Raw genomic sequence first — 19,738 nt, forward strand, 5'->3', positions numbered from 1 at the left:
TTACGTGCTGATTATTTTATGGGTGTTCCTGATAATTATGCAATTTCTGTACCAAAGCTTACTGAAGTCATACAATATGCTTTGTCTTCTGGTATATCATTAATGGGAATAAATCAATGTTTTCCCCATATAGATCTATTGCATCTATAGATTAATGTAAGAGATTAGGATTTACAATGTCGACAGACTCTACTTGGGTTTATAGCTTTCTCAAAATGTATCACACTATGTTGAGTTAAATATGTCTAAACATATAAGTGCAATTTCAGTATATACAACTGGATGGTTAAAACTCCCATTAACCATCCAGTTATATCTGGGCAAAATCAGTGTTATCAAAATGAATATTTTAGGAGAGATTCCAAAGTGAATCCATATTAGGTAGCATTCTTCAAGGAGAAAATCTATCATTGTGGTTGCTAAGAGTCAACACCAACTTGGTGGAACATAATCAATCAATCAATCAATCAATCAATCAATCAAAATATTTTACACAGATAGATAGACAGATTTATGAAAATGTTTTTATGACAGGCTAAAGCTCCTATATCATTCCTGGCCAAAGTGAGGTTTCCTTAGGGTGATGGTGGCTTCAACAGACCAACTATAACATTAGGCTTTTATTCTAAAATTTATAGACTTCTGGAATGAGAAATTTTTATGAATATACCCCTCTTTGGGCCTATAACATCTGGATTCTTGGTAAATTTTAGGGTCCAGGTTTATTAAAAAAGGATCCAGGTACATATGTTCATTAATAGGTAGTACAAACCTTTATTACAGCCTTTGGACCAGAAAGCACAACAATAATTACATAGACCTGTAATTATTAATACATTTTTTTAAAAATTGCAATAAAATGACATTAAATACATTAGTACAAATAACAGTGGCAATCACCAAAATTTGTGCTAAACTAGCAGGATGGATACAACAAACATCTAGTGGTTAAGGCAATGGGCTAGAAACCAGGAGTCTGTGAGTTCTAGTCCTGCCTTAGGCATGAAAGCCGGCTGGGTGACCTTGGGCCAATCACTCTTTCTCAACCCAAGAGCCAATCAGACATGGTAGGAGAGTTCTAGTCCCGCCTTAGGCATGAAGGCCGGCTGGGTGCCCTTGGGCCAGTCACTCTCTCGCAGCCCAACTCACCTCACAGGGTTGCTGTTTTGGGGAACATAGAAGGAGGAAGGAGTATTTGGTATGTTCTCCGCCTTGAGTTATTTATAAAAATAATAATAAAGGTGGGATAGAAAATAAAAAAATGAATGAATGAATGAATGAATGAATGAATGAATGAATGAATGAATGAATGAAATGATAGCACAAAATTGGGCAACCTGGAAAGAGAGGTCAGGGTCCTGGTCAGAGAGGAGCAGTGACAGACAGACTTTGTGCCCTCTACCAGGGTGGTTCTTTAAAATGGGATAAAGATATATATCTTCCTTGAGTCCCTATAGAGAGAGCAGCAAAGGAGCAGATGGCGCAGGGATTCCAGAGAGCATCTCCACATGGACATGAGCGCTGCTGAAAAGGGGTGTTTTCATACTGTCCCCACAGAACTGCAGAGGGTGGGGCATCCAACCTGGCCAAGGTGAAAGCCCAGTGAAACTTCAGAATTAGAATTGAAGAGCGATAAGATGATGGCACGTGCCCATTTGAGAAGAGTCCATAAACTGTAGGGTTTGAAGCTAGGCTTAAACTGGTTTGAAAATCAATATCCCAGATACGTTGTTTAAGATGACTCTTGGCATTTCAAGCCCTAATAGACAGAGGCTCTCCAAAGAAAGTCCTCAGGACTGGAGTTTGCTATTAGCTTTTGTTAGCCAGGTGGATTTAAAATGGTCTCTGAGAACCAGTGGATCCAGACCCAGAGGGGAGGAGAGAGGAGAAAAAATCAATTTCAACCAGAAATTAAGGAGACAGAACCAGGCTCTGGCACCCACAAAAACCAAACCTTTCTCTAACTGTAAAATAGCATTCTCGATTGCATCTTGAAACTGTGAGTATTGCTCTTGTAAATGTGGACTGGACAGCTTCCAGGATATTACACTTTGTAAAAATGCAGATTGGAACACCATAAAGAAGCCAGGAGATGACCTTGGCAAGAAAAACCTTGCAAGCTGCAGGAATAAAATATGCCTCCTTTGAATGGAAGAATCTTAGGACAGCTGTGGAGCTACGTTGGGCCACATTTGCCCAATAAAAGAAATGTGCGCTCCAAGATAAGGAAGCTTGGAACTTCACCCCGAGGTATTTATAAGTACATACCTGCTCTATGAGGTCCCATTAATTTGCCATTTACGTAACCTACTTTTGTGTCGTGCAAACACTAGCACTTTAATTTTTTTGATAATTTACTACAAGTTGTTCTTTTGGGCAAAAGGAAGCCAATGCCCTCATGCCTCAAGGTAAGCAATTACATTTTGATCCCAAATCATACGAGAAATTGATGCTGTGGAATAACTCAAATTTGAGAATAGCAGGGAAGAATGCTTAAGCGAAACAAGGGATCAACACTTTGCACCGGTTGATTTCTGGCAGTTATTGTAAAGACTTCATAAGACTATATGTTCAATATGATCCACCTCCAACACTGGATTCAGGATATGAATCTATTGCCTATTTTTGAAAGGTCTCTGAGTTCTAAAAATGAAAAGATAAAGCATTATGTTTCTGTATGGTCTAGATTTAATGATTAGGATGGAATTATTGATTTACTTAAACAATGTACATGACGGCCCATCTTATTCTCACGATTCTGAAAAGCTAACAACTTACCCAGCAACCAACTTTTTAAAAAGAACTATTAATAGGAACAAAACCAGCAAAACAGCATCACTATCAATCGTTATTATGTGACTCCCTTTTCTCTTTTTTTGGGGGGGAGTCAGTTTGTTTACTTATTTTGTTTACATTTATTTTAATCACCATACTAGATCTAGCTATTTTTCTTCACTATATTGTTTTCTGTTGGCACTACTGTTTTTTATATTTCACCATTCTTTAAAAAAGGGTCTATGACAATTCTGTCATCACAGGTGGGCCCCCAGAGTGTGATTAAAAAAAAAAAAGCCAAGATGTTGGCTGTGATGGTGAGACTGAAGCTCTGCCTGTTTGTTATGAATGGACACCCCTGCATCTGAGTGCTAGTCCGTTGCTCTTCTCGTGGAGTAAAAAGTGATGATAATATTAAGCAATTATCAGTATGCTGTCCAGTAGCTTCTCAGCTGCTTCCTCTGCTCTTGTCATTTCAAATTGCCAACAATATAGCAGAGCTCTGAGTTCATCTGATGTTTCCCTTGGGCATCAGTCCCAGCTATTTAAAGTCCATTTCTGGTAATGTATGTTATGAAGATCTCCCTTCTGGACTTAGCTCTGAGGTGCTTCAGGAAAGTCATTCACTTCCTCCTAATGTCTTCAGCAGTGTCCAATCAATGGACACTTCTGCACTTCCCTGCTCTTTCAAGCATTCAGGTGCTACATTAGAACTGCACAAATGGATAGTCCAGAACTGCATTTGATGGGAGCAAGGATACTTTTTGAGTATAGAAAGGTACTGGTTAGAGAAGTTCTTCAAATGGTGTTGAAGTAAGCTACATCTTAGTTAGTTTCTTTTTGTCCTTCTTTTCTCCAGCCTTTATTTTCTTTTGCTTATTGCTTCTTTTCTTCCTGTTCAGCACTCTGCATAAGATTGCCCTCTGAAACTTGTGTGGTTTCTGGAGGGTGGGCCCCAGGATGTCACTCAAGGACGATATGGCCTCCAGTCCTCAAAATACTAAATACCCTTCGTCTGTGCTTGCTTCAGAGCAGTTATCCATACACACCAGCAGCCTAGTTAGTTCTTGATCCCCTTTAAATAAAGTATGTACATGTGGCAGGCACAAGGAGAACAAAGGGAGACTTGATAAATAAGAGTAAGAGATGAAGCAAACTGGAAATAAAATAGGAAATAAAATATTACTTGTTTGTTACACTTTCACCCACCACTGCTAGTATCTGATTGCTTATTTAGCTAGTACTACCATACCTCAGGACAATTCATTACTGGGAAATGAAGAAGCATGCACAGTGGCTAACCAGTCCTGTACCAAATACCAGGAGATTCCTTTGAGATTAATGAGCTTCTTTAAACCGTGTAACTAAAAAGAGAGAGAAAGACAAAAAAATAAAAATAAACACTTGGCCAGAGAACATGCCCAGATTGACACTGGAAGACTTATGTGCATGTCTTTTTGTTATTTGCAGATGGCTCAGCTGGATCAGAAAGTTAGTGAAATGTTGCCTCGTTACAAAGCCCAAGGTTGAATTTATTTCAGGGTAGATTAGAAAAAAGGGATCCATAACTTTGTGAGTTATGCCAGCCTCTTTCTGTTAAAGATTGAAGCAGTTCAGCATAAGCCTCTCATCTAAAGCCTTGCAGAGTAGCTTGAGTCAATTGATTTTTTATTTTGATGTCAGCTTGCCCTCCTCAATCTGAAAGTTCAGTACATTTTGGATGATGAACGAAGTCCCAGAGGGGATGCCAGCTTCAAAGACTGGCATGAGACACTGTGTCCCCAAGCACCATGGAAGGAAGGATTGGCCAGCTGAGGAACTGGGGAGATATTATCACACAAGAGGTTAAAGCCCTTTTTAGGAAAGTCCAGTGCAGCACACCAGGATCTCTACTTTTCATCTCAACAACAGTTGTATTTTGGTGATTGAAGCAGCAGTACAACTACCTTCTATTTCTGGACAGTTAAACTGAAAGAGAGCTTCTTAAGGCATTTCCACACCACCACAGCTGTCGTATCCTGAACATTCAGCGCCAGCCTTGCAACAACCTGCAATTGTTGTCATTACTGCTGTTGCAAGAAGTCAGGATTAGCCAGGCAGAGCTGATCAGTGCTGATTGCAGAGATCTAAGGCATGATTTCCTTCTTGAAGAATGTTGAACCTGCCTAATGATTGGGGTCCTAGCCCACCCACTTCTGGACTGCATCTTTGGCCTGCAGTGCCTGGTATGACAATCAAGCCAATGGAGTTTGCGCACCCCTATCCTTCATCATTTAGGGGCTTAAGTGTCATGAGTACTGATGGCGAGCAGGAGGGGGCCCCTATCCAGGGGGGGAAACGCATGTGTAGTACTGAGGAATTAAGCAGCCATTCAAAGAGACACAGATCAGAGCCACCTTAGTTTTTGGGGTTTATCTGTCTGAGTTTTCCCACACTTCTTCAGTTCGTTAGGATTGATGTCCTAACAGTCAGGAACCACTCTGAGACAAGAAATAGGTCTCTAGTGTTTATTACTGCTACATAAGACAGAAAATCCTAACAAACTGAAGGAGCGTGGGAAAACCCAGACAGATAAACCCCAAAAGTCAAGGCGCATCTGATCTGTGTCTCTTTGAATGGCTGCTCAACTCCTTCCTACTACGCATGCGTTTTCCCCCCTGGATAGGGGCCCCCTCCTGCTCACCATCAGTACTCATGACATTAAGGGTGAATATAAACAGTCAATCAGTTGATGCCCAAAGTTGTTCCTTGGAACTTCAGGATAATCCAGGCAGATTAGCATCACCCCTGCCAGCCCCAGCTACGGCTCAGAGATATGACCATCCTTTTTTTCTCAGCTTCTGGACTTTCCCCATCGCTATCAGCAATCCTGCAGCTCATGGCCAGAATTGTGATGCTTCTTCCAAGGTGGTGCCCTTGCTGACTCTGAGAAGGAATCAATACCAGCTTGTCAAACACCAGAGGCAGTGGTTTTATATTCCTCTTGGAGCAGAAACCCTGGGAATCATTGGGTTAAGTTTCCACTGTTCTCCTCAAGGTGCTATAAAACTGAAATTAACCGACTTACAAGCAAGGCCACTCTAAAAGCCTATAAAACTTAATACAGAATCATACGGTTCTTAAAACAATCTTCCAGCAGTTCTCCACTGTAATCTCTAGGTTGTTGTTTTCTATTAAATTTTATGTAGTGTTTCTTCTGGGTTGAGAGTAGGACATGGGGGGAGTTAGATACTTGCTTATCCGTGGGAAAATTGTAGATTTTTTAAACAAAATTAGGAAGATAAAGAGAGAAATCTACCGTGAGAATGCTTTTTGTAGTGCATGGAGGATTAGCAATTATTTCTCTACCCTCTTTTAAAATTACCCTTAATAGCAAATGCATTAAAAGGAAATTTCTAAGGCCAGAAATATACAATTCTTATGTAAACAAGGAGGAATTGCTATTTTATCTAGGATTATGCTGCATAATTACACTTGATCCTCCTCAGTGTGAAGAATTTTCTTTTCAAAGGAGATGGAATTATTGATCCCTTATTTCTGCTTCCATTAGAGCTACTCAGTAATTGCTGGCTGGGGAATTCTGGGAGTTGAAGTCCACCCATCTTAAAGCTGCCAAGGTTGGGAAACAGTGGTCTAGGACATCCTTTCTACTCCTCTTATCTCTAGCAGCAGTGTGGGCAGGAGGCTGTACGGTGAAAGGCTATGTTGTGGAAATCTTCAACCACTTTCTAAACTTTCTGACATTCCAGCAAGTGTGTTATCTTTTAGCCTTGGATGGCTTAAAGCCTGCCTAACTGAGGGACCCATGCTCCTGTTACATCCATGCAAAATTCCTTATATCAGCAAGAGAGCCCTTTTTGAGAAGGCCCCCATTTCTGGAAGCTCATGTATCGGTTACCTCAGAAAGAGCCAAGGAATGCTCTCGCCAATGCCCTTTATTTTCCCAGGGTATAGGGAAATGGTAAAAATTCACCTTGTGCCAAGTTTTTAATGACCTTGATTTAAATTTTGACTTTGCACTGAATTGTATTGCTTTTATTGCTTTTATTGTTATGTTTATGTTTTGTATTTAAAAAAGAGATGTTTATAAACTGCCTTGGGGTGTTTTTACAAACAGAAATCATAAACTTTTGTGATATAATTTAGGTCTGCATTACATTTGTATTAGATTTAGGGTATAAATGTAACCCTAGAGAAAAATAGGGGGGGGGGTTAGGGGTAAAAAGTGTTTGCAAAAAGTGTTTTGACTCCAGTTGACAATTTATTTCCAGCCTACTTCTGCAAAACAACAGAACAAGGTTTTATTATGTTTGCACAGGTGAAGCTTTGCTCCCAGTACCATGTTCCCATGAAGAGACTGAACCAGGCCAAGACTTTGTGTGGCCCTACTGCACTTTCCCTTTATAAGGCAAGAATATCTCAGTATTCAAGTTCAAGTTGATTCTTCTAAGTTTCCAAGTCAAATCAAACCATATGTGAACCCACTCAGGAAACCTAACTTGATTCTGATTCTGAATGTGTTGAATCAAATTGACTTGTCTTGAACCACTGAACGAAATCAAACTGACAGTCCAAATTGAATTGGTGATTGGATCTGATCCATACACCTTACTAATTAACAAGACGATTCTGAGGAATTGTCTTGGTGCAATAAACACTTTGCTTTTTAGCTGCTCTCCCTTTTTGAAACACAAGGGCCAAAGTGTTTAGACACTATGAATGGGGCAGTGCTTTCCTTTTTCCCATCTTTGCACCTATTATTCTTACTCTGTTTTGCAAGGAAAGAAGGAAGAAGCAAACATCCACCTGCTTACACTAATATACGCAGATAGAACCCATACATTCCATTAATTACTCATGTTAATCACTCCCAATGATACTTAATAGCACTTAGTCCTGTAACTGTGTGACACCAGATAGTGTATAGCTAATATATTTGGCCCCTTAGCAACATTTACTAGTTGTGATTACTCTTCACCATTTCAGCTGGTACTTTGATGGTGACTCTGCCTGTTGGCTTAGCTCAGAATAGCTTCTCTCTAAGGCCTGAATCTGACAGTTAACTCTTTGATTATTTATTTTCTAACATCTACTGTTGTATATTTAAATTCTTTTCACATTGTTCTCAGTCTTCATGGCAGGAGTGTAGTAAAAAATGTCAAGATCGTGGTGCACATAATAACCAGGCAGAGCTTCAATTGCACCATCACTGCTGCCATTTTGACTTTTTTAAAAAAATAAAATAAAACCGTGATGTGTTGGATGGTAAGTTCATCATACCAGGTTGGAAAGACCATTACAAGATATTGTTGGATCCAACCAATGGGCCAAAGGTGCTGAATTAGAAAAGAGAATTACAGTTACCTCCCTAATGCATTAAGATTTTATCCACATGAATGAATGAATGAATGAATGAATGAATGAATGAATGAATGAAATACACACACACACACACACACACACACACACATACATGCTTTCTGATTATGCTTCCTAGACAATGGCAATGGGAATTGGTATAAATATGGTGAGAATTGCTGAGCTGATAGACAAGAACAGATCTGTAGGAACTTTGAGAACTGAGATTCAATAGCCATAGAAAGCCCCTTCCCTTTTCTCTGTTTTTTCATGCTTCAGATCTGCTCCTAAATTCTCACTGATTTCAGCAGGGATAGGAGACCTGTGGCCCACCAGATGCTGATGAACTGCAGCTCCCAACTCAGATGGTGAGGACTGCTGTGATTTTTAGGTTAACAACATTTGGAGGACATAAGCACCAGAGGAAAGCAAATAATAAGCAGCTCACTATCCCTCATTGATTAAACACTTCTCTGCTTAGACTGTTTCCTCCAAAACTATTTTGGAGTTTTAAATTAATTTAAGTTTATCTTTAATAAAGTAAATTATTCACTTAAAGTAATTTAAAAACCACCCATCCAGGCTATTGCCCCTTGTTGGATATTTTAAGTTAAAGTATAAGTCCTTCAAGTTGAGCTCAGCTGGCAACATTATGGACACATCAATGATGTTTTGTTGGTAATAATTGTTTCCATTGCCTTCTTCCAGAACGTTTTTTCAACTTCTCCGTTTAGTCTACAGCCCTGAATTTCTTCCACTGAGATCGGCCAAAATTGATTGGGTACTACTGCCAACTTTGACCTCTGGGTGATCTCATAAATACGTCTAGGCAGTATTCTTGACTACAGTACATAAGTAGCTTGCAACGATCCTTTTCTATCTTTTTTCTGTTTTGTTTTGTTTTAAAATCTTGTTCAAAGATTTCTACAGTCCTGGAATTTCCTGTTGGCTTCCCATCCAGCTACTAATCAGGCCCAATCCTGCTTAGTTTCCAAGCCAAGCCAGGTATATTATCATTAAAATAAACCAACAGTGGAACAGGGCTTTTAAAGTCAAGGCAAAAAGCTTTAATTAAACAAAAACAAATACAACACTTGGCATTCAATAAGGCCTGTTCTGTTTCTTCCTTGAGAATCTTTCCCACATATCAATTAGAGCCTTGTTTTGGAATTACAGTCCACTTCTGGGTAGGTGCATTTAGAGAAGAAAGAATGAATTAGAAAAGTATCAGCTTTTGGAAGGAACTTCTTGCATGTGTCCACTGGAGAGTCTCTTTCACCCCAACAATATTCCATTGTAAGGCAGACCTTTCCCTGACTGAAAGACAGACCTAATGTTAAGAACGTCTTGTTATTTTATTCATGTTTTTCCTAAGAATCACTTTGCTAGTTTTGGGGAACCTCTGACACTGCATACATTCATTAGTCTATCGAGTGCATGTGTGCATGGATTTTATTAGCATGTCCTAGGTTGACAAATATTCTTCCAGCCTCTCTTCTTTTCTTCCAATGGACTTACTTAACTGATTTTTGCCCCCTTCATTAAACATTCAGAATATTAATCTTATCTGCTTTCTGATTCTGAACTGGAATCTCCCAAAGAATAGCAACTTTTCCTATTTGTTCTACTAGAGAGATTCCGAGCTTTCTCTTTCATCAATCATGATCTCTTCCTGAGATGTCTAGATAGGATAGGAATTGGTGGCACTGTTTTTATTTTTCAAATATGTTAAAATAAAACAACTATCATATGCATCCATCCATCATTTTATTTTATTTTAACGGGTATTTGAAAATGCAACTGAGATGAAAGAGGAAGACAAAAAAAAGAAGCAAAGGAAAAAATTGAAGAGAGGTTTGCACGCAATATAACACTGCATAAGGATTTTCAAAGTAACTTTAGATTACTACTGCCTATAAAACTGATCTTACATTAATTTAGCACATTAAAACTGTTATTAAAATCAAATCAATATTCACTAATTAAGAAAGGCATCCAATATGATAAGATTCATCAATCAGAATAAATTTGGAATTTAATCTGAAAAAAATCTGTTCTTACTAACAGCCTGCCTGTGGGGGGCACTGGTGGTTTTCATGCTGTCAGACAGCTATTTGTCTGGGATAGTCTGATGATTCCAACTCTGGGCAGGGGGTTAGACTAGATGACCTCCAAGATCCCTTCTAATCCTATGATTTTATGATTCTATTATCACAAATCAGGCCAGATCTAATATTTTAAAGCCTTAAGTTAAGACAAACCCAGATTCTGGATATGGTACAAATCCATGTTCAGAGTTATAGTACATAAGTAGTTTCCAAGTTAAATTCAGTATCAGCCTTTTTTAAAAAATACAAGGTTTATTTCTGACATTGATGTATACTGTCATAGTTTAAACCACCATTCTTTTCAAGAAGGCATTATGTGTAATTTCCAATAAAAAACATAAAGTATCCTACCAGCTGTTATCCTATATCTTGTAGGAATATAAAGCTTAGTAATGCTCAATAGAAAAACAGCTGGCAGGAAAGAAAAGTTGATATGTAAAAATTGTTTCATTTCATAGCTAGCAATCTGGTTCAGAGCATAATTCAAGCATTGTTTATGATCAACAGTGCCCAATATAACATGACACTAGGTTATCAAACGGCTTTATTCTCCTTTCTTTTAGATTTTTTATCCCGCCTTTATTATTTTTATAAATAACTCAAGGCTGGGAACATACCTCATACTCCTTCCTCCTCCTATTTTCCCCACAAAAACAACCCTGTGAGGTGAGTTGGGCTTAGACAGAGTGACTGGCCCAAGGTCACCCAGCCGGCTTTCATGCCTCAGGCGGGACTAGAACTCTCCTACCACGCCTGATTGGTTCTTGGACTGAGAGAGAGGGACTGGCCCAGGGTCACCCAGCTGGCTTTCATGCCTAAGGTGGGACTAGAACTCACAGACTCCTGGTTTCTAGACTCCTTAACCACTAGACCAAACTGGCTCTCCTTTACAAAGCCATCTTCGGAATCTTTGGAACAGACCCTTCTTTGGACCCACCACCACCAGAGCTACATATTTATGTTTTCCAATTCTCCATATATATCCTAACTGTGTCAGTATGTTGTAAATACCTCCTTCTGATGGGATGGAAGCAGCAGAGTGTTGGCTTGCAAGTTAGAAATTAAAAATCCTAGGTTGTCTAGAATAGCATGGGTATGCTTGGAGCAATCGTAGGCTTTGTTTGCCCTTGTGACATATTGGCCAGAATGTGCCAGGCCTGAGTGGAACTATTTTTAATGTTAGCAGAGAACACTACCTGTGACATGGGTCCATCACAACCAGTAACCTAGTCCATACACTCACTTACTAAAACACATTATGTGAAGGGCTTGATTGACCAGGATGGGTGGCAGAGGTCTGGGGGCCAACCTAGTGATGACCAGAATATATTTAAGAACTTAATTTATTTTGCTTATTATTTCTTACCCCTTTTCTGTGCACTTCAGAATGTTGCTTACTCTGAAAGGAAGTAGCCTGATTATTATTTAGGTATATATGTACAGCGAATTTCTCTATCCTCTTACAATTTCATGCACGGAGTTACTAAATCTCTCTCATAGGATTTTACTATGCCTGATGAAATGAGCTTGATCCACAAAAGCTTATGTGCAAACAACTTCTAGTCTCTAAGGTGTCAAAAGTCTCCTTTCTTGTTCTTTTTTACTGAACAGAATTAACATGGTACTTCCTTTGGAAAGATTTATAAATGTTTTTGCTATGAGAAAAAGTGTTAGAGAAAGTAGGATAGAAGAGTTTTGTACCTTGGTGTTGGAGAAGACTCCTGGGAATACCATGGACAGCCAAAAAACCAAAATAGATCATCAAACAAATCAACCCAGAGTTCTCACTCGAAGCACAAATGACCAGGCTCAAATTATCCTGCTTTGGACACATTGTGCAAAGACCCAGCTGTCTGGAGAAGGCTCTAGTGCTGGGAAAGGTGGAAGGACAGAGAAGAAGCGGATGACCAGCAGCAAGGTGGATGAGATCAGTTACCGTAGCAATGAACGCACTGTTGAAAACCTGAAGGACCAGGTTAGGGACAGATCATCATGGAGAAAGTCTGTGTGGTCACTAAGAGTTGACAACAACTTGTTGGCAGTTAATCAATCAATCAGTTAATCTACAGTATATACTTAAATTAATATTTTTCTCAGATTAAAAAGAATGGTAGATTCTAGATTAATAATAATAATAATAATAATAATAATAATAATTTATTAAATTTATATGCTGCTGGGATACTAAAAGAAAAAAAAATGAAACTGTGGAAAATTAACAGACTTGAAGTACATTGACTGGTCCCTTTCTTTGTCCACAGAGAAAAAGCTTTATGCTGAAGCTCAGCATAGTTTATGACAGAAAAGGGAGGCTCTGACAGCTGGTTTTAAATAATCAGGGAGATAAATATGATAGGATACATTTCTTTCTGGTATGAAGGTATTCCCTTGTGTATTCTTAGTGTTAACAAAAGGCTCTCAATGTTCTGAAAATGATCCACTTCTACACTCTGTAATCATATTTGCATCACTGCCCAATTTGCTGCTGCATTTGGCCATCCACAGGGGAAGTAAAAAAGTCAAGATGTGGCCTTGACACGGCCTGATCACAGTCCTGTCTCTTTCTTACATGCAACAACCATGCAAAATGAATGGAGGTGGGTTGCATGGCCACGGCCACCATCTTAATTTTTCTGATCATCCCCCTGTGAATGCATAGGAATGTGACATATTGCGATAGTTCTGCAAATCTCACAGGAATATTTTTACCAGGCTGGACAGTGATGCGATCTTTTTTAAAAAAAGAAAAAATATCAGGCATGTACACAGGACCAACAGGAAGCTCTGGCGTGGGCTGGTCCATGAAGTCACGAAGAGTCGGAAGCGACTAAACGAATAAACAACAACAACATGTACACAGGAAAATACTGTCTCTCCATTTTTTTTTAAAGTAGAAAAATGAGCATAAAGTGGTTTAATCTACTTGTAAAAGGATGTTGGATTCTGATTTTCAACCAGAAAAGTTTATGGAACATATCCAACATTTGCCGAATGACAACATTCACTTAAGAATAATGAACAATCCTGGTGATTCTGCTATTTTTCAGAAAATAGGTTATATTCCTTGACTCATTTAATATATGCAACTGAATCACATTTATAGTAACGCAAAATCTCTTTTCCCCAACATACTGTATTTTTAGAACAGTATTTCTCTCTCTTTGCTGTCTGGGGAATTCTGGGAGTTGAAATCCACACATCTTAAAGTTGCCAAGGTTGAGAAGCACTGCTTTAGAGTTTGAGGACATCAATAAAATGCATCCCTCATGCTATTGACATTAACAGATTTGATTATTCACTGCAATATCTATTTATCTATCTGAACCCCAAGTGGGTTATTGGGAGATAATCATAGATGACAAACAAACCCAGAATTGTCTCATTCTTCCAAAATCGGAGCCCACACCTTGGAGAAAATGCTTTTTGCCTTAATTATGATGCAACTCCAAAACACTAGGTTTGATAAAGCATGTAATTAAGGGAGATTACTTCTTACCAACAAAGCCAGGCCTTTAATTAAACTCTCATACACATCTGGTTATAAGTAGGTTTGGCAAACCAAGACCTCAGTCAAGTTGCATACTAAATTTTGAGGAAGTAATAGATGGGGTGACTGAGGTTGTGTGGTGCCTCCTGCCTGATTATCACATGAAATGTCTCCCTTCTGGTGAAAGATTAACATAATCATTAGCAATGAAGCTGTAGACCCAGGAGGTATAAACAAGCACCTACAGAGCAATCTACGGCAGATTGAAGTTGCATTAGCTACAATCCAAAGCACATTTACGAAAGAGGAAGCCTTGTTGAACTCCGAAGAATTCTCATGGCACATGCAAATAATTACACTAAAAAACTATGCACCCTTTTCCCCCCACCTCTGAAGCCTTCCCAGATTACACCACTTAAAATTTCATGGGCTTTTTTTTTTAAGTGAAAAAAGCAAGCAAACTGGGTAGCATTAAAAAATTGTGAGAAAAAAACCCCTAAAAACCTTCCAAAATGGGTAACCCTGTCATGCAGTGATGCAGAATGCTGGATTAGATCACTTCTAGACTCTTTTTACACCCTCGTGTTCCTGGTAAAAAGCTAATTCAAGATTGTGGCCACCACCTTAGAGAAATGGCCCCAAGGCTATGTAGTATTTATACAGCATTTTTTTTCTTTCCATACATGAAGTGATGCTTGGAGAGAAAAATGCTGTATAAATGCCAAGTATGACAATGTATAGAATCATACAATCGTATTCAGATGTAAAAACGGAAAACCTGCAGTGTTTCTTTCCAAGACATGGACCCTGCAATGAAAACTCTTCAGAGCTTTCTGCCTTCATACAAGGGAAACTTCATGTTCAATCCCCGTGAAGTGGTCTCAATTTTGTTCTTTTTCCAGAGACCACAAAAGGCCACCTACTAAAGGAAGGGTATCTCCCAGGTTGCCTTGCTTATGCTGCAGAACCAACTTGCCACTGAGACGGTCTTTGTGCTTCAGAATGGACAAAAGGGGGTCGGAATAGAATTTAGATCCAACAGATTGAGAGTTCATGCCTCCCAGCCAATCCCGATTAAAAAGATACAAGAATGCAAAACCTGACTGATTGAGAACACTTCCTCACCACCGCAGTTTTCTTTCTCCAGTCACCTCAAAAGCTACTTGGAGAAGATGTTGAGCATAATAATCCATAACAACAAGCATTAGAAATATCATTTCCACAGGAAGCAACCAAGATCTGTTAAGGTGAATGGCCATCCACCTTCCTTGAATGCATAAACCATGTGAATAGATAAAGTTGCAAAGTGTAGCTGTTTTTAGCATTTGTCAACAATGTGCCACAGCAGAAAAAAGGCTAATTTAAGACCAGAATTCAATTCTTCCCATCCAGACAGTTTGGGGGGAGATCTCAGAGCCAAATCTGCCTCCTTAACTATAAATATAAATCAAGATAATGAAGATGGGCAATCAAATCTTAGCAGCAGAACAGTTTTGAAATATCCTGCAGCATCAGAGGTGTTGCCAGAGAGGGGGCTAAAAAAAGTCAGTCTAGGGGCCACAACCATGGGATCATGTAAAAAAGGGGCAAGGCTTTGCTTGTGTAGTTGTAGCCAACATCTTGACTTTTTTGACACTGACACACCCATACACACTCCTGTGGAGCATATAGATTTCAAAAATCCTAAAGAAGATTTACGCGTATGCAGGGAGGAAGGTTTTTTTTTAAAGCATTGCATGGACATATAGATGGATCCCCTACCATATCCAATAACCTAGCACATCACTGTTACAAGATGGGGATAATTCTTGAGCTCACCCACACATGCTCCAGACAGTTGCTCCTCATGAGGAGACCACAAGACAGCAGTCTCCACCGGGTTTAGAGCTCTGGGAGATGAGGGAAGAGCCATCTTGTTCAAACTGCGGTTGGTGCCTTCAAAAAGGACACTGGGTTTGCATACTTTCTTTTCTAATCACTTTTGAAAATTGCTTGTTAACTGCTTTTTAGCTATTAGGAACCTTTGGATTGACAAGTTTTTTACAGCACTGGGTGAGTTTCCTTCAATCCTTAGCAAAAAAAGTTCTAAATATAAGTTTAAAGGCTTAAAAAAAAACATTTTTGGAATAAACAACAAAAGGGTGATTAGAACATTGATTTTGGAAAGTTATAAATGGAGTAAGGGTCCAGATACATCTGAAATAAGATTTTGAAATTAATTATAAGAATCCTTCCCATGGGAAAATGCTGTTGTTTTGAATTCTTAAAAAAAAACATGATAGGATAGGACTTTGAAAGTTGGACACTAGAGGGAACCAGAAGGAACTACAGATTACAATTAAAGGAGAAGAACACTTAAATTTGACTTACTAATACAGAATGGAGCAAAATACTTTAACATTGGAGGATATTTGGGAGCGATGGACCCAGAAGTTAATTTTAGCAGTGTCTGCCATTATAGATAGGCTGTGTTTAAAAGATGTTATGGAAGAGGAACAAGTTTTACCAGACAAGATTGAGACTGTTTTGAAAGTGGATTTTAAAATGACAGGCTTCAAGAATGATATGGGAAAAAATGCTACAATGGACATACAAAAAAACCTAAGCTGAAGTCTTAATAATTAAAAGGGATATACAAATAACAAACCTGGATAACTTTCCCATATTGGATTTACAACAAAGACTTGTTAAAGTTTTGAAGAATTTTGTGAGAAGAAAAAAATGAAAAGAAATCAAGTTCTAGGACATCATTTGAAGGGATCAAAGACCAAGATTGTTAAAAGTAAAAGGAAGGAATATAAAGTTGGTTTATCTGATCAAGGTTAAAATAGGTATGTTGTTATCTCTAGTTCATGGACTTTTGTTGACCAGGACTGAATGACGAGGCTTTAAGGATTTGTTTATAGATAAAAGATGAGATACGGGAAGATGAGATCATTTGTTGTAGTTTAAGAGAAGGTGATAAGTTACTAAAATTGTTTATACTTGTGTTATGGAGATTGCTGGTGAAGAAGAGGGGGCCCTCTCCAGGGTGGAAAACACACGCCCAGTACTGACTCTCTTTGCCTCCCAGTCAAGAGGTACAGCAAAGAACTGCCTTAGCTTTCTGGACTTTTACGACAGGGTTTGCTAATACCTTTTCAGTTTAGCAGGATTTTGTATTGTAGAGTAGAACAATAAACACTAGAGTTAATCTTCTGATCTCAGTGTGGTTGTCTGCTCTATATTCCTGACTACTTGTGATGAAGGAGGAAGACATTTCTTTACACATTTCTTTTTCTTTACTATATTCTTATTCTTTCTTTTCTACTTCCTGTCTCTTTTCTGTACTTTCTGTTTTTTCTTTTTAAGTTTGTATTAGTTTTTATCTTTTTAATTATAATGTTTAATAACATATATATATATATATACACACACACACACACACACACACACACATATATATATATAAAGATTATAGACAGCTTACAAAACAGGTTCTCTCAAATTAAGTGCCAAAGAACAATGTTATGGGATTTTGTTAATTACAGAACCTAAAATAAACCAACAATATTATTAAATATTAGAGCTTGGATGGTGGTGGTGGGGACTCAATAGAATTCCAGGTTGGATTGGCTAGATTGGGAAATCAAAACAGCCTCCTGGAAAATATTGTGGCAAAACAACTTATGTCCCGTTGCCAAGAAAACTGCATGGGTATGTCCATGAGTCACCAGGAACCCAGCTCAACTTGAAGGAGGTTTGACTTCAATAAAAATAATAATTTCATTAGAGCATTAAAAGATCTTTTGGAACATTGCGCATAATTTTCTGGAGTGCCTTTGCTCATCACTTTATACGCAACCCCCTAAAAACTCATTGTCTGTGGCTGCACTGTGGATCCTATGTAATGATAATTAATTGCCCATCTATTTCCTGGGGACCTTGGCAGAAGTCAGGGCAACTCATCTTAAAATCCTTTTGGATAATCTAGAAGAAAACACGGCCTTTGATGAGGAGGAACAAAACAGCACAAGGCCAAGAAAAACAAGACAGAACAAAGCAAACCTGCCAAACATGGTTTCTGGAATTCTCACCTTGGCAGTAGCCATAAGAGGCCTCTGCATTTTCTTCTGGGCAATGAACTGATTCGGTGTGGGCACGTGAGTCTCTGGTCTCCCTTAGGGTGCATCGGTGGGTGGGCGTGCTTGGCTCAGAACCGTGTGACCGGGGGGTAGGGGGCACGCAGGTTAGAATGGAACCCTCGCCTACTTCCAAGCTACTGCTCCATGACTTCTCCCAGAAGGTGCATTGGAGATTTTTTTCTCTCTCTCTCTCTCTGCAATCCCTGGCTGGATCCAGATAATTTTTTAACTTGCACGTTCTTTTGCTGGCTTCTCCCCAACGCCAAATTTAGTTCCATTCACTTCAATGTTCTTGATGGGTTGGAAACAGGGCCACAACTGTGGGGGGGGGGGCAGCGGGGCATGTGCCCCAGGCACTGCACTGGGGGCGGTGCCAAAATGAGTGCTGGGGGGCACCAAAATGGCCACAGAATCCATGTTTGCCCCGGGTGACACAGACCCTAGTTGTGGGCCTGGTTGGAAAGAATAAAAAGCATGCCAACCTCTCTCTCTCTCTCTCTCTCTCTCTCCCCCCATCTCTTTCCTAAGTAAGTCTTTTAAAAAAAGTCATCATTATGCTGGCTTCTAAGCCAGGTGCTCATTGGAAATTCAGAACCAAGCTTTGGAAATGGGTTAAGAGCAAAGAAGCTGAAATCACAGGAACACTCTCACCAGATGTGTTTGCTAACGGCAAAGCTCAGGGGATTAAGAAAGACTGCAAAAGGCCGGGAATTATAAAACAAATTTTAAAAGGCAGACTTTTGAAAGCTAATTATAATTTATGTATCGCTCCATTCTTTTTCATACAGCTGCATTTTTTTCCCCATTAAGCCCACAGCATTTGGATGGCCCGGTTCCAATGTTACCGGAGGTATTCATTGAAAAATGAAGACTTGCTGTTTATTCTTGGTGGTGATTAAGATGAGGAGAGAGATTCTCTGGTTTATAAAAACAGCTCAAACTGATAAAATTAGCAAATTCAGAGGAATCGCAAAAGAAAGGCAAATATTTTCTAGCTTTAACTTTTGCAGTTGGCCCTGGGGGACCAAGAAAAAATTGTTGGGTCAGACCTTTAATCAGTAAAGGCTGGATGGCTCAGAAGGTGTAGCATTTATAATGTTGCATAACCCTTAGGCCTTGTGATTTGCTGCACAATGTGATGATTGTACAGCAAATCTCAGCTCTAGCAGGATTACATCTACTCCCTTGAGATGTTTTCCCCTGCAAAGCACTCCTTCAGCTTTTCATTTCTTCTCTCTTGTTTATAAGGAGGAAGGTCACTGATATTCTTACTTTCCTCAGCTAAAGCTGAGAGATAGTGCTTTATTGATATAAGTCAAAGGCTGACCACTTCAGCTTGTTCTCTGCTGAATCTGCTGCAAGGGCAGCTACAAGAATCCTCTGGAGAAGAGAAGAGAGCAGAAAATTGATCCAGCAATTTGAATGTTGGGTCCTGACACCTAGTAACTACATGGACATAGCTATGTAGTTTTCCTGGAATAATACAATACGGTTTGCCATTCATTTCTTCTGGGAAGTTTTTCCAACCTTCTCAGTCTCAGTTGTGGAATTTCCTGGGAGTCTCCCACCTAAATAGTAGCCAGATCCTACCTACGTTCTTTAAGACTAGCTATATTCAGGTTGGTGCTGTCACCTAGAATTTACCCACATCTGCTTTGTCTCCAGGAACACCCTCAGTCTTCCCCTTTTCAGTTTACGTCACCCTGATTTCTTTCATCTGGAAGAAAAAATCCACACCTCTCTACTCATTTCTACCATGTTCTGCTTTGCTTCTTTACCTCATTCCATATTCTTATGCACATTATTAAGCTTTGAAGGCATAAATGCATTAAGAGCCATGTTTTTATGTGCTTCACCCTGCTATATATATAATGCAATTACTGTTT

Source organism: Candoia aspera, chromosome 7, assembly GCF_035149785.1.
Source record: "Candoia aspera isolate rCanAsp1 chromosome 7, rCanAsp1.hap2, whole genome shotgun sequence".
Lineage (NCBI taxonomy): Eukaryota > Metazoa > Chordata > Lepidosauria > Squamata > Boidae > Candoia > Candoia aspera.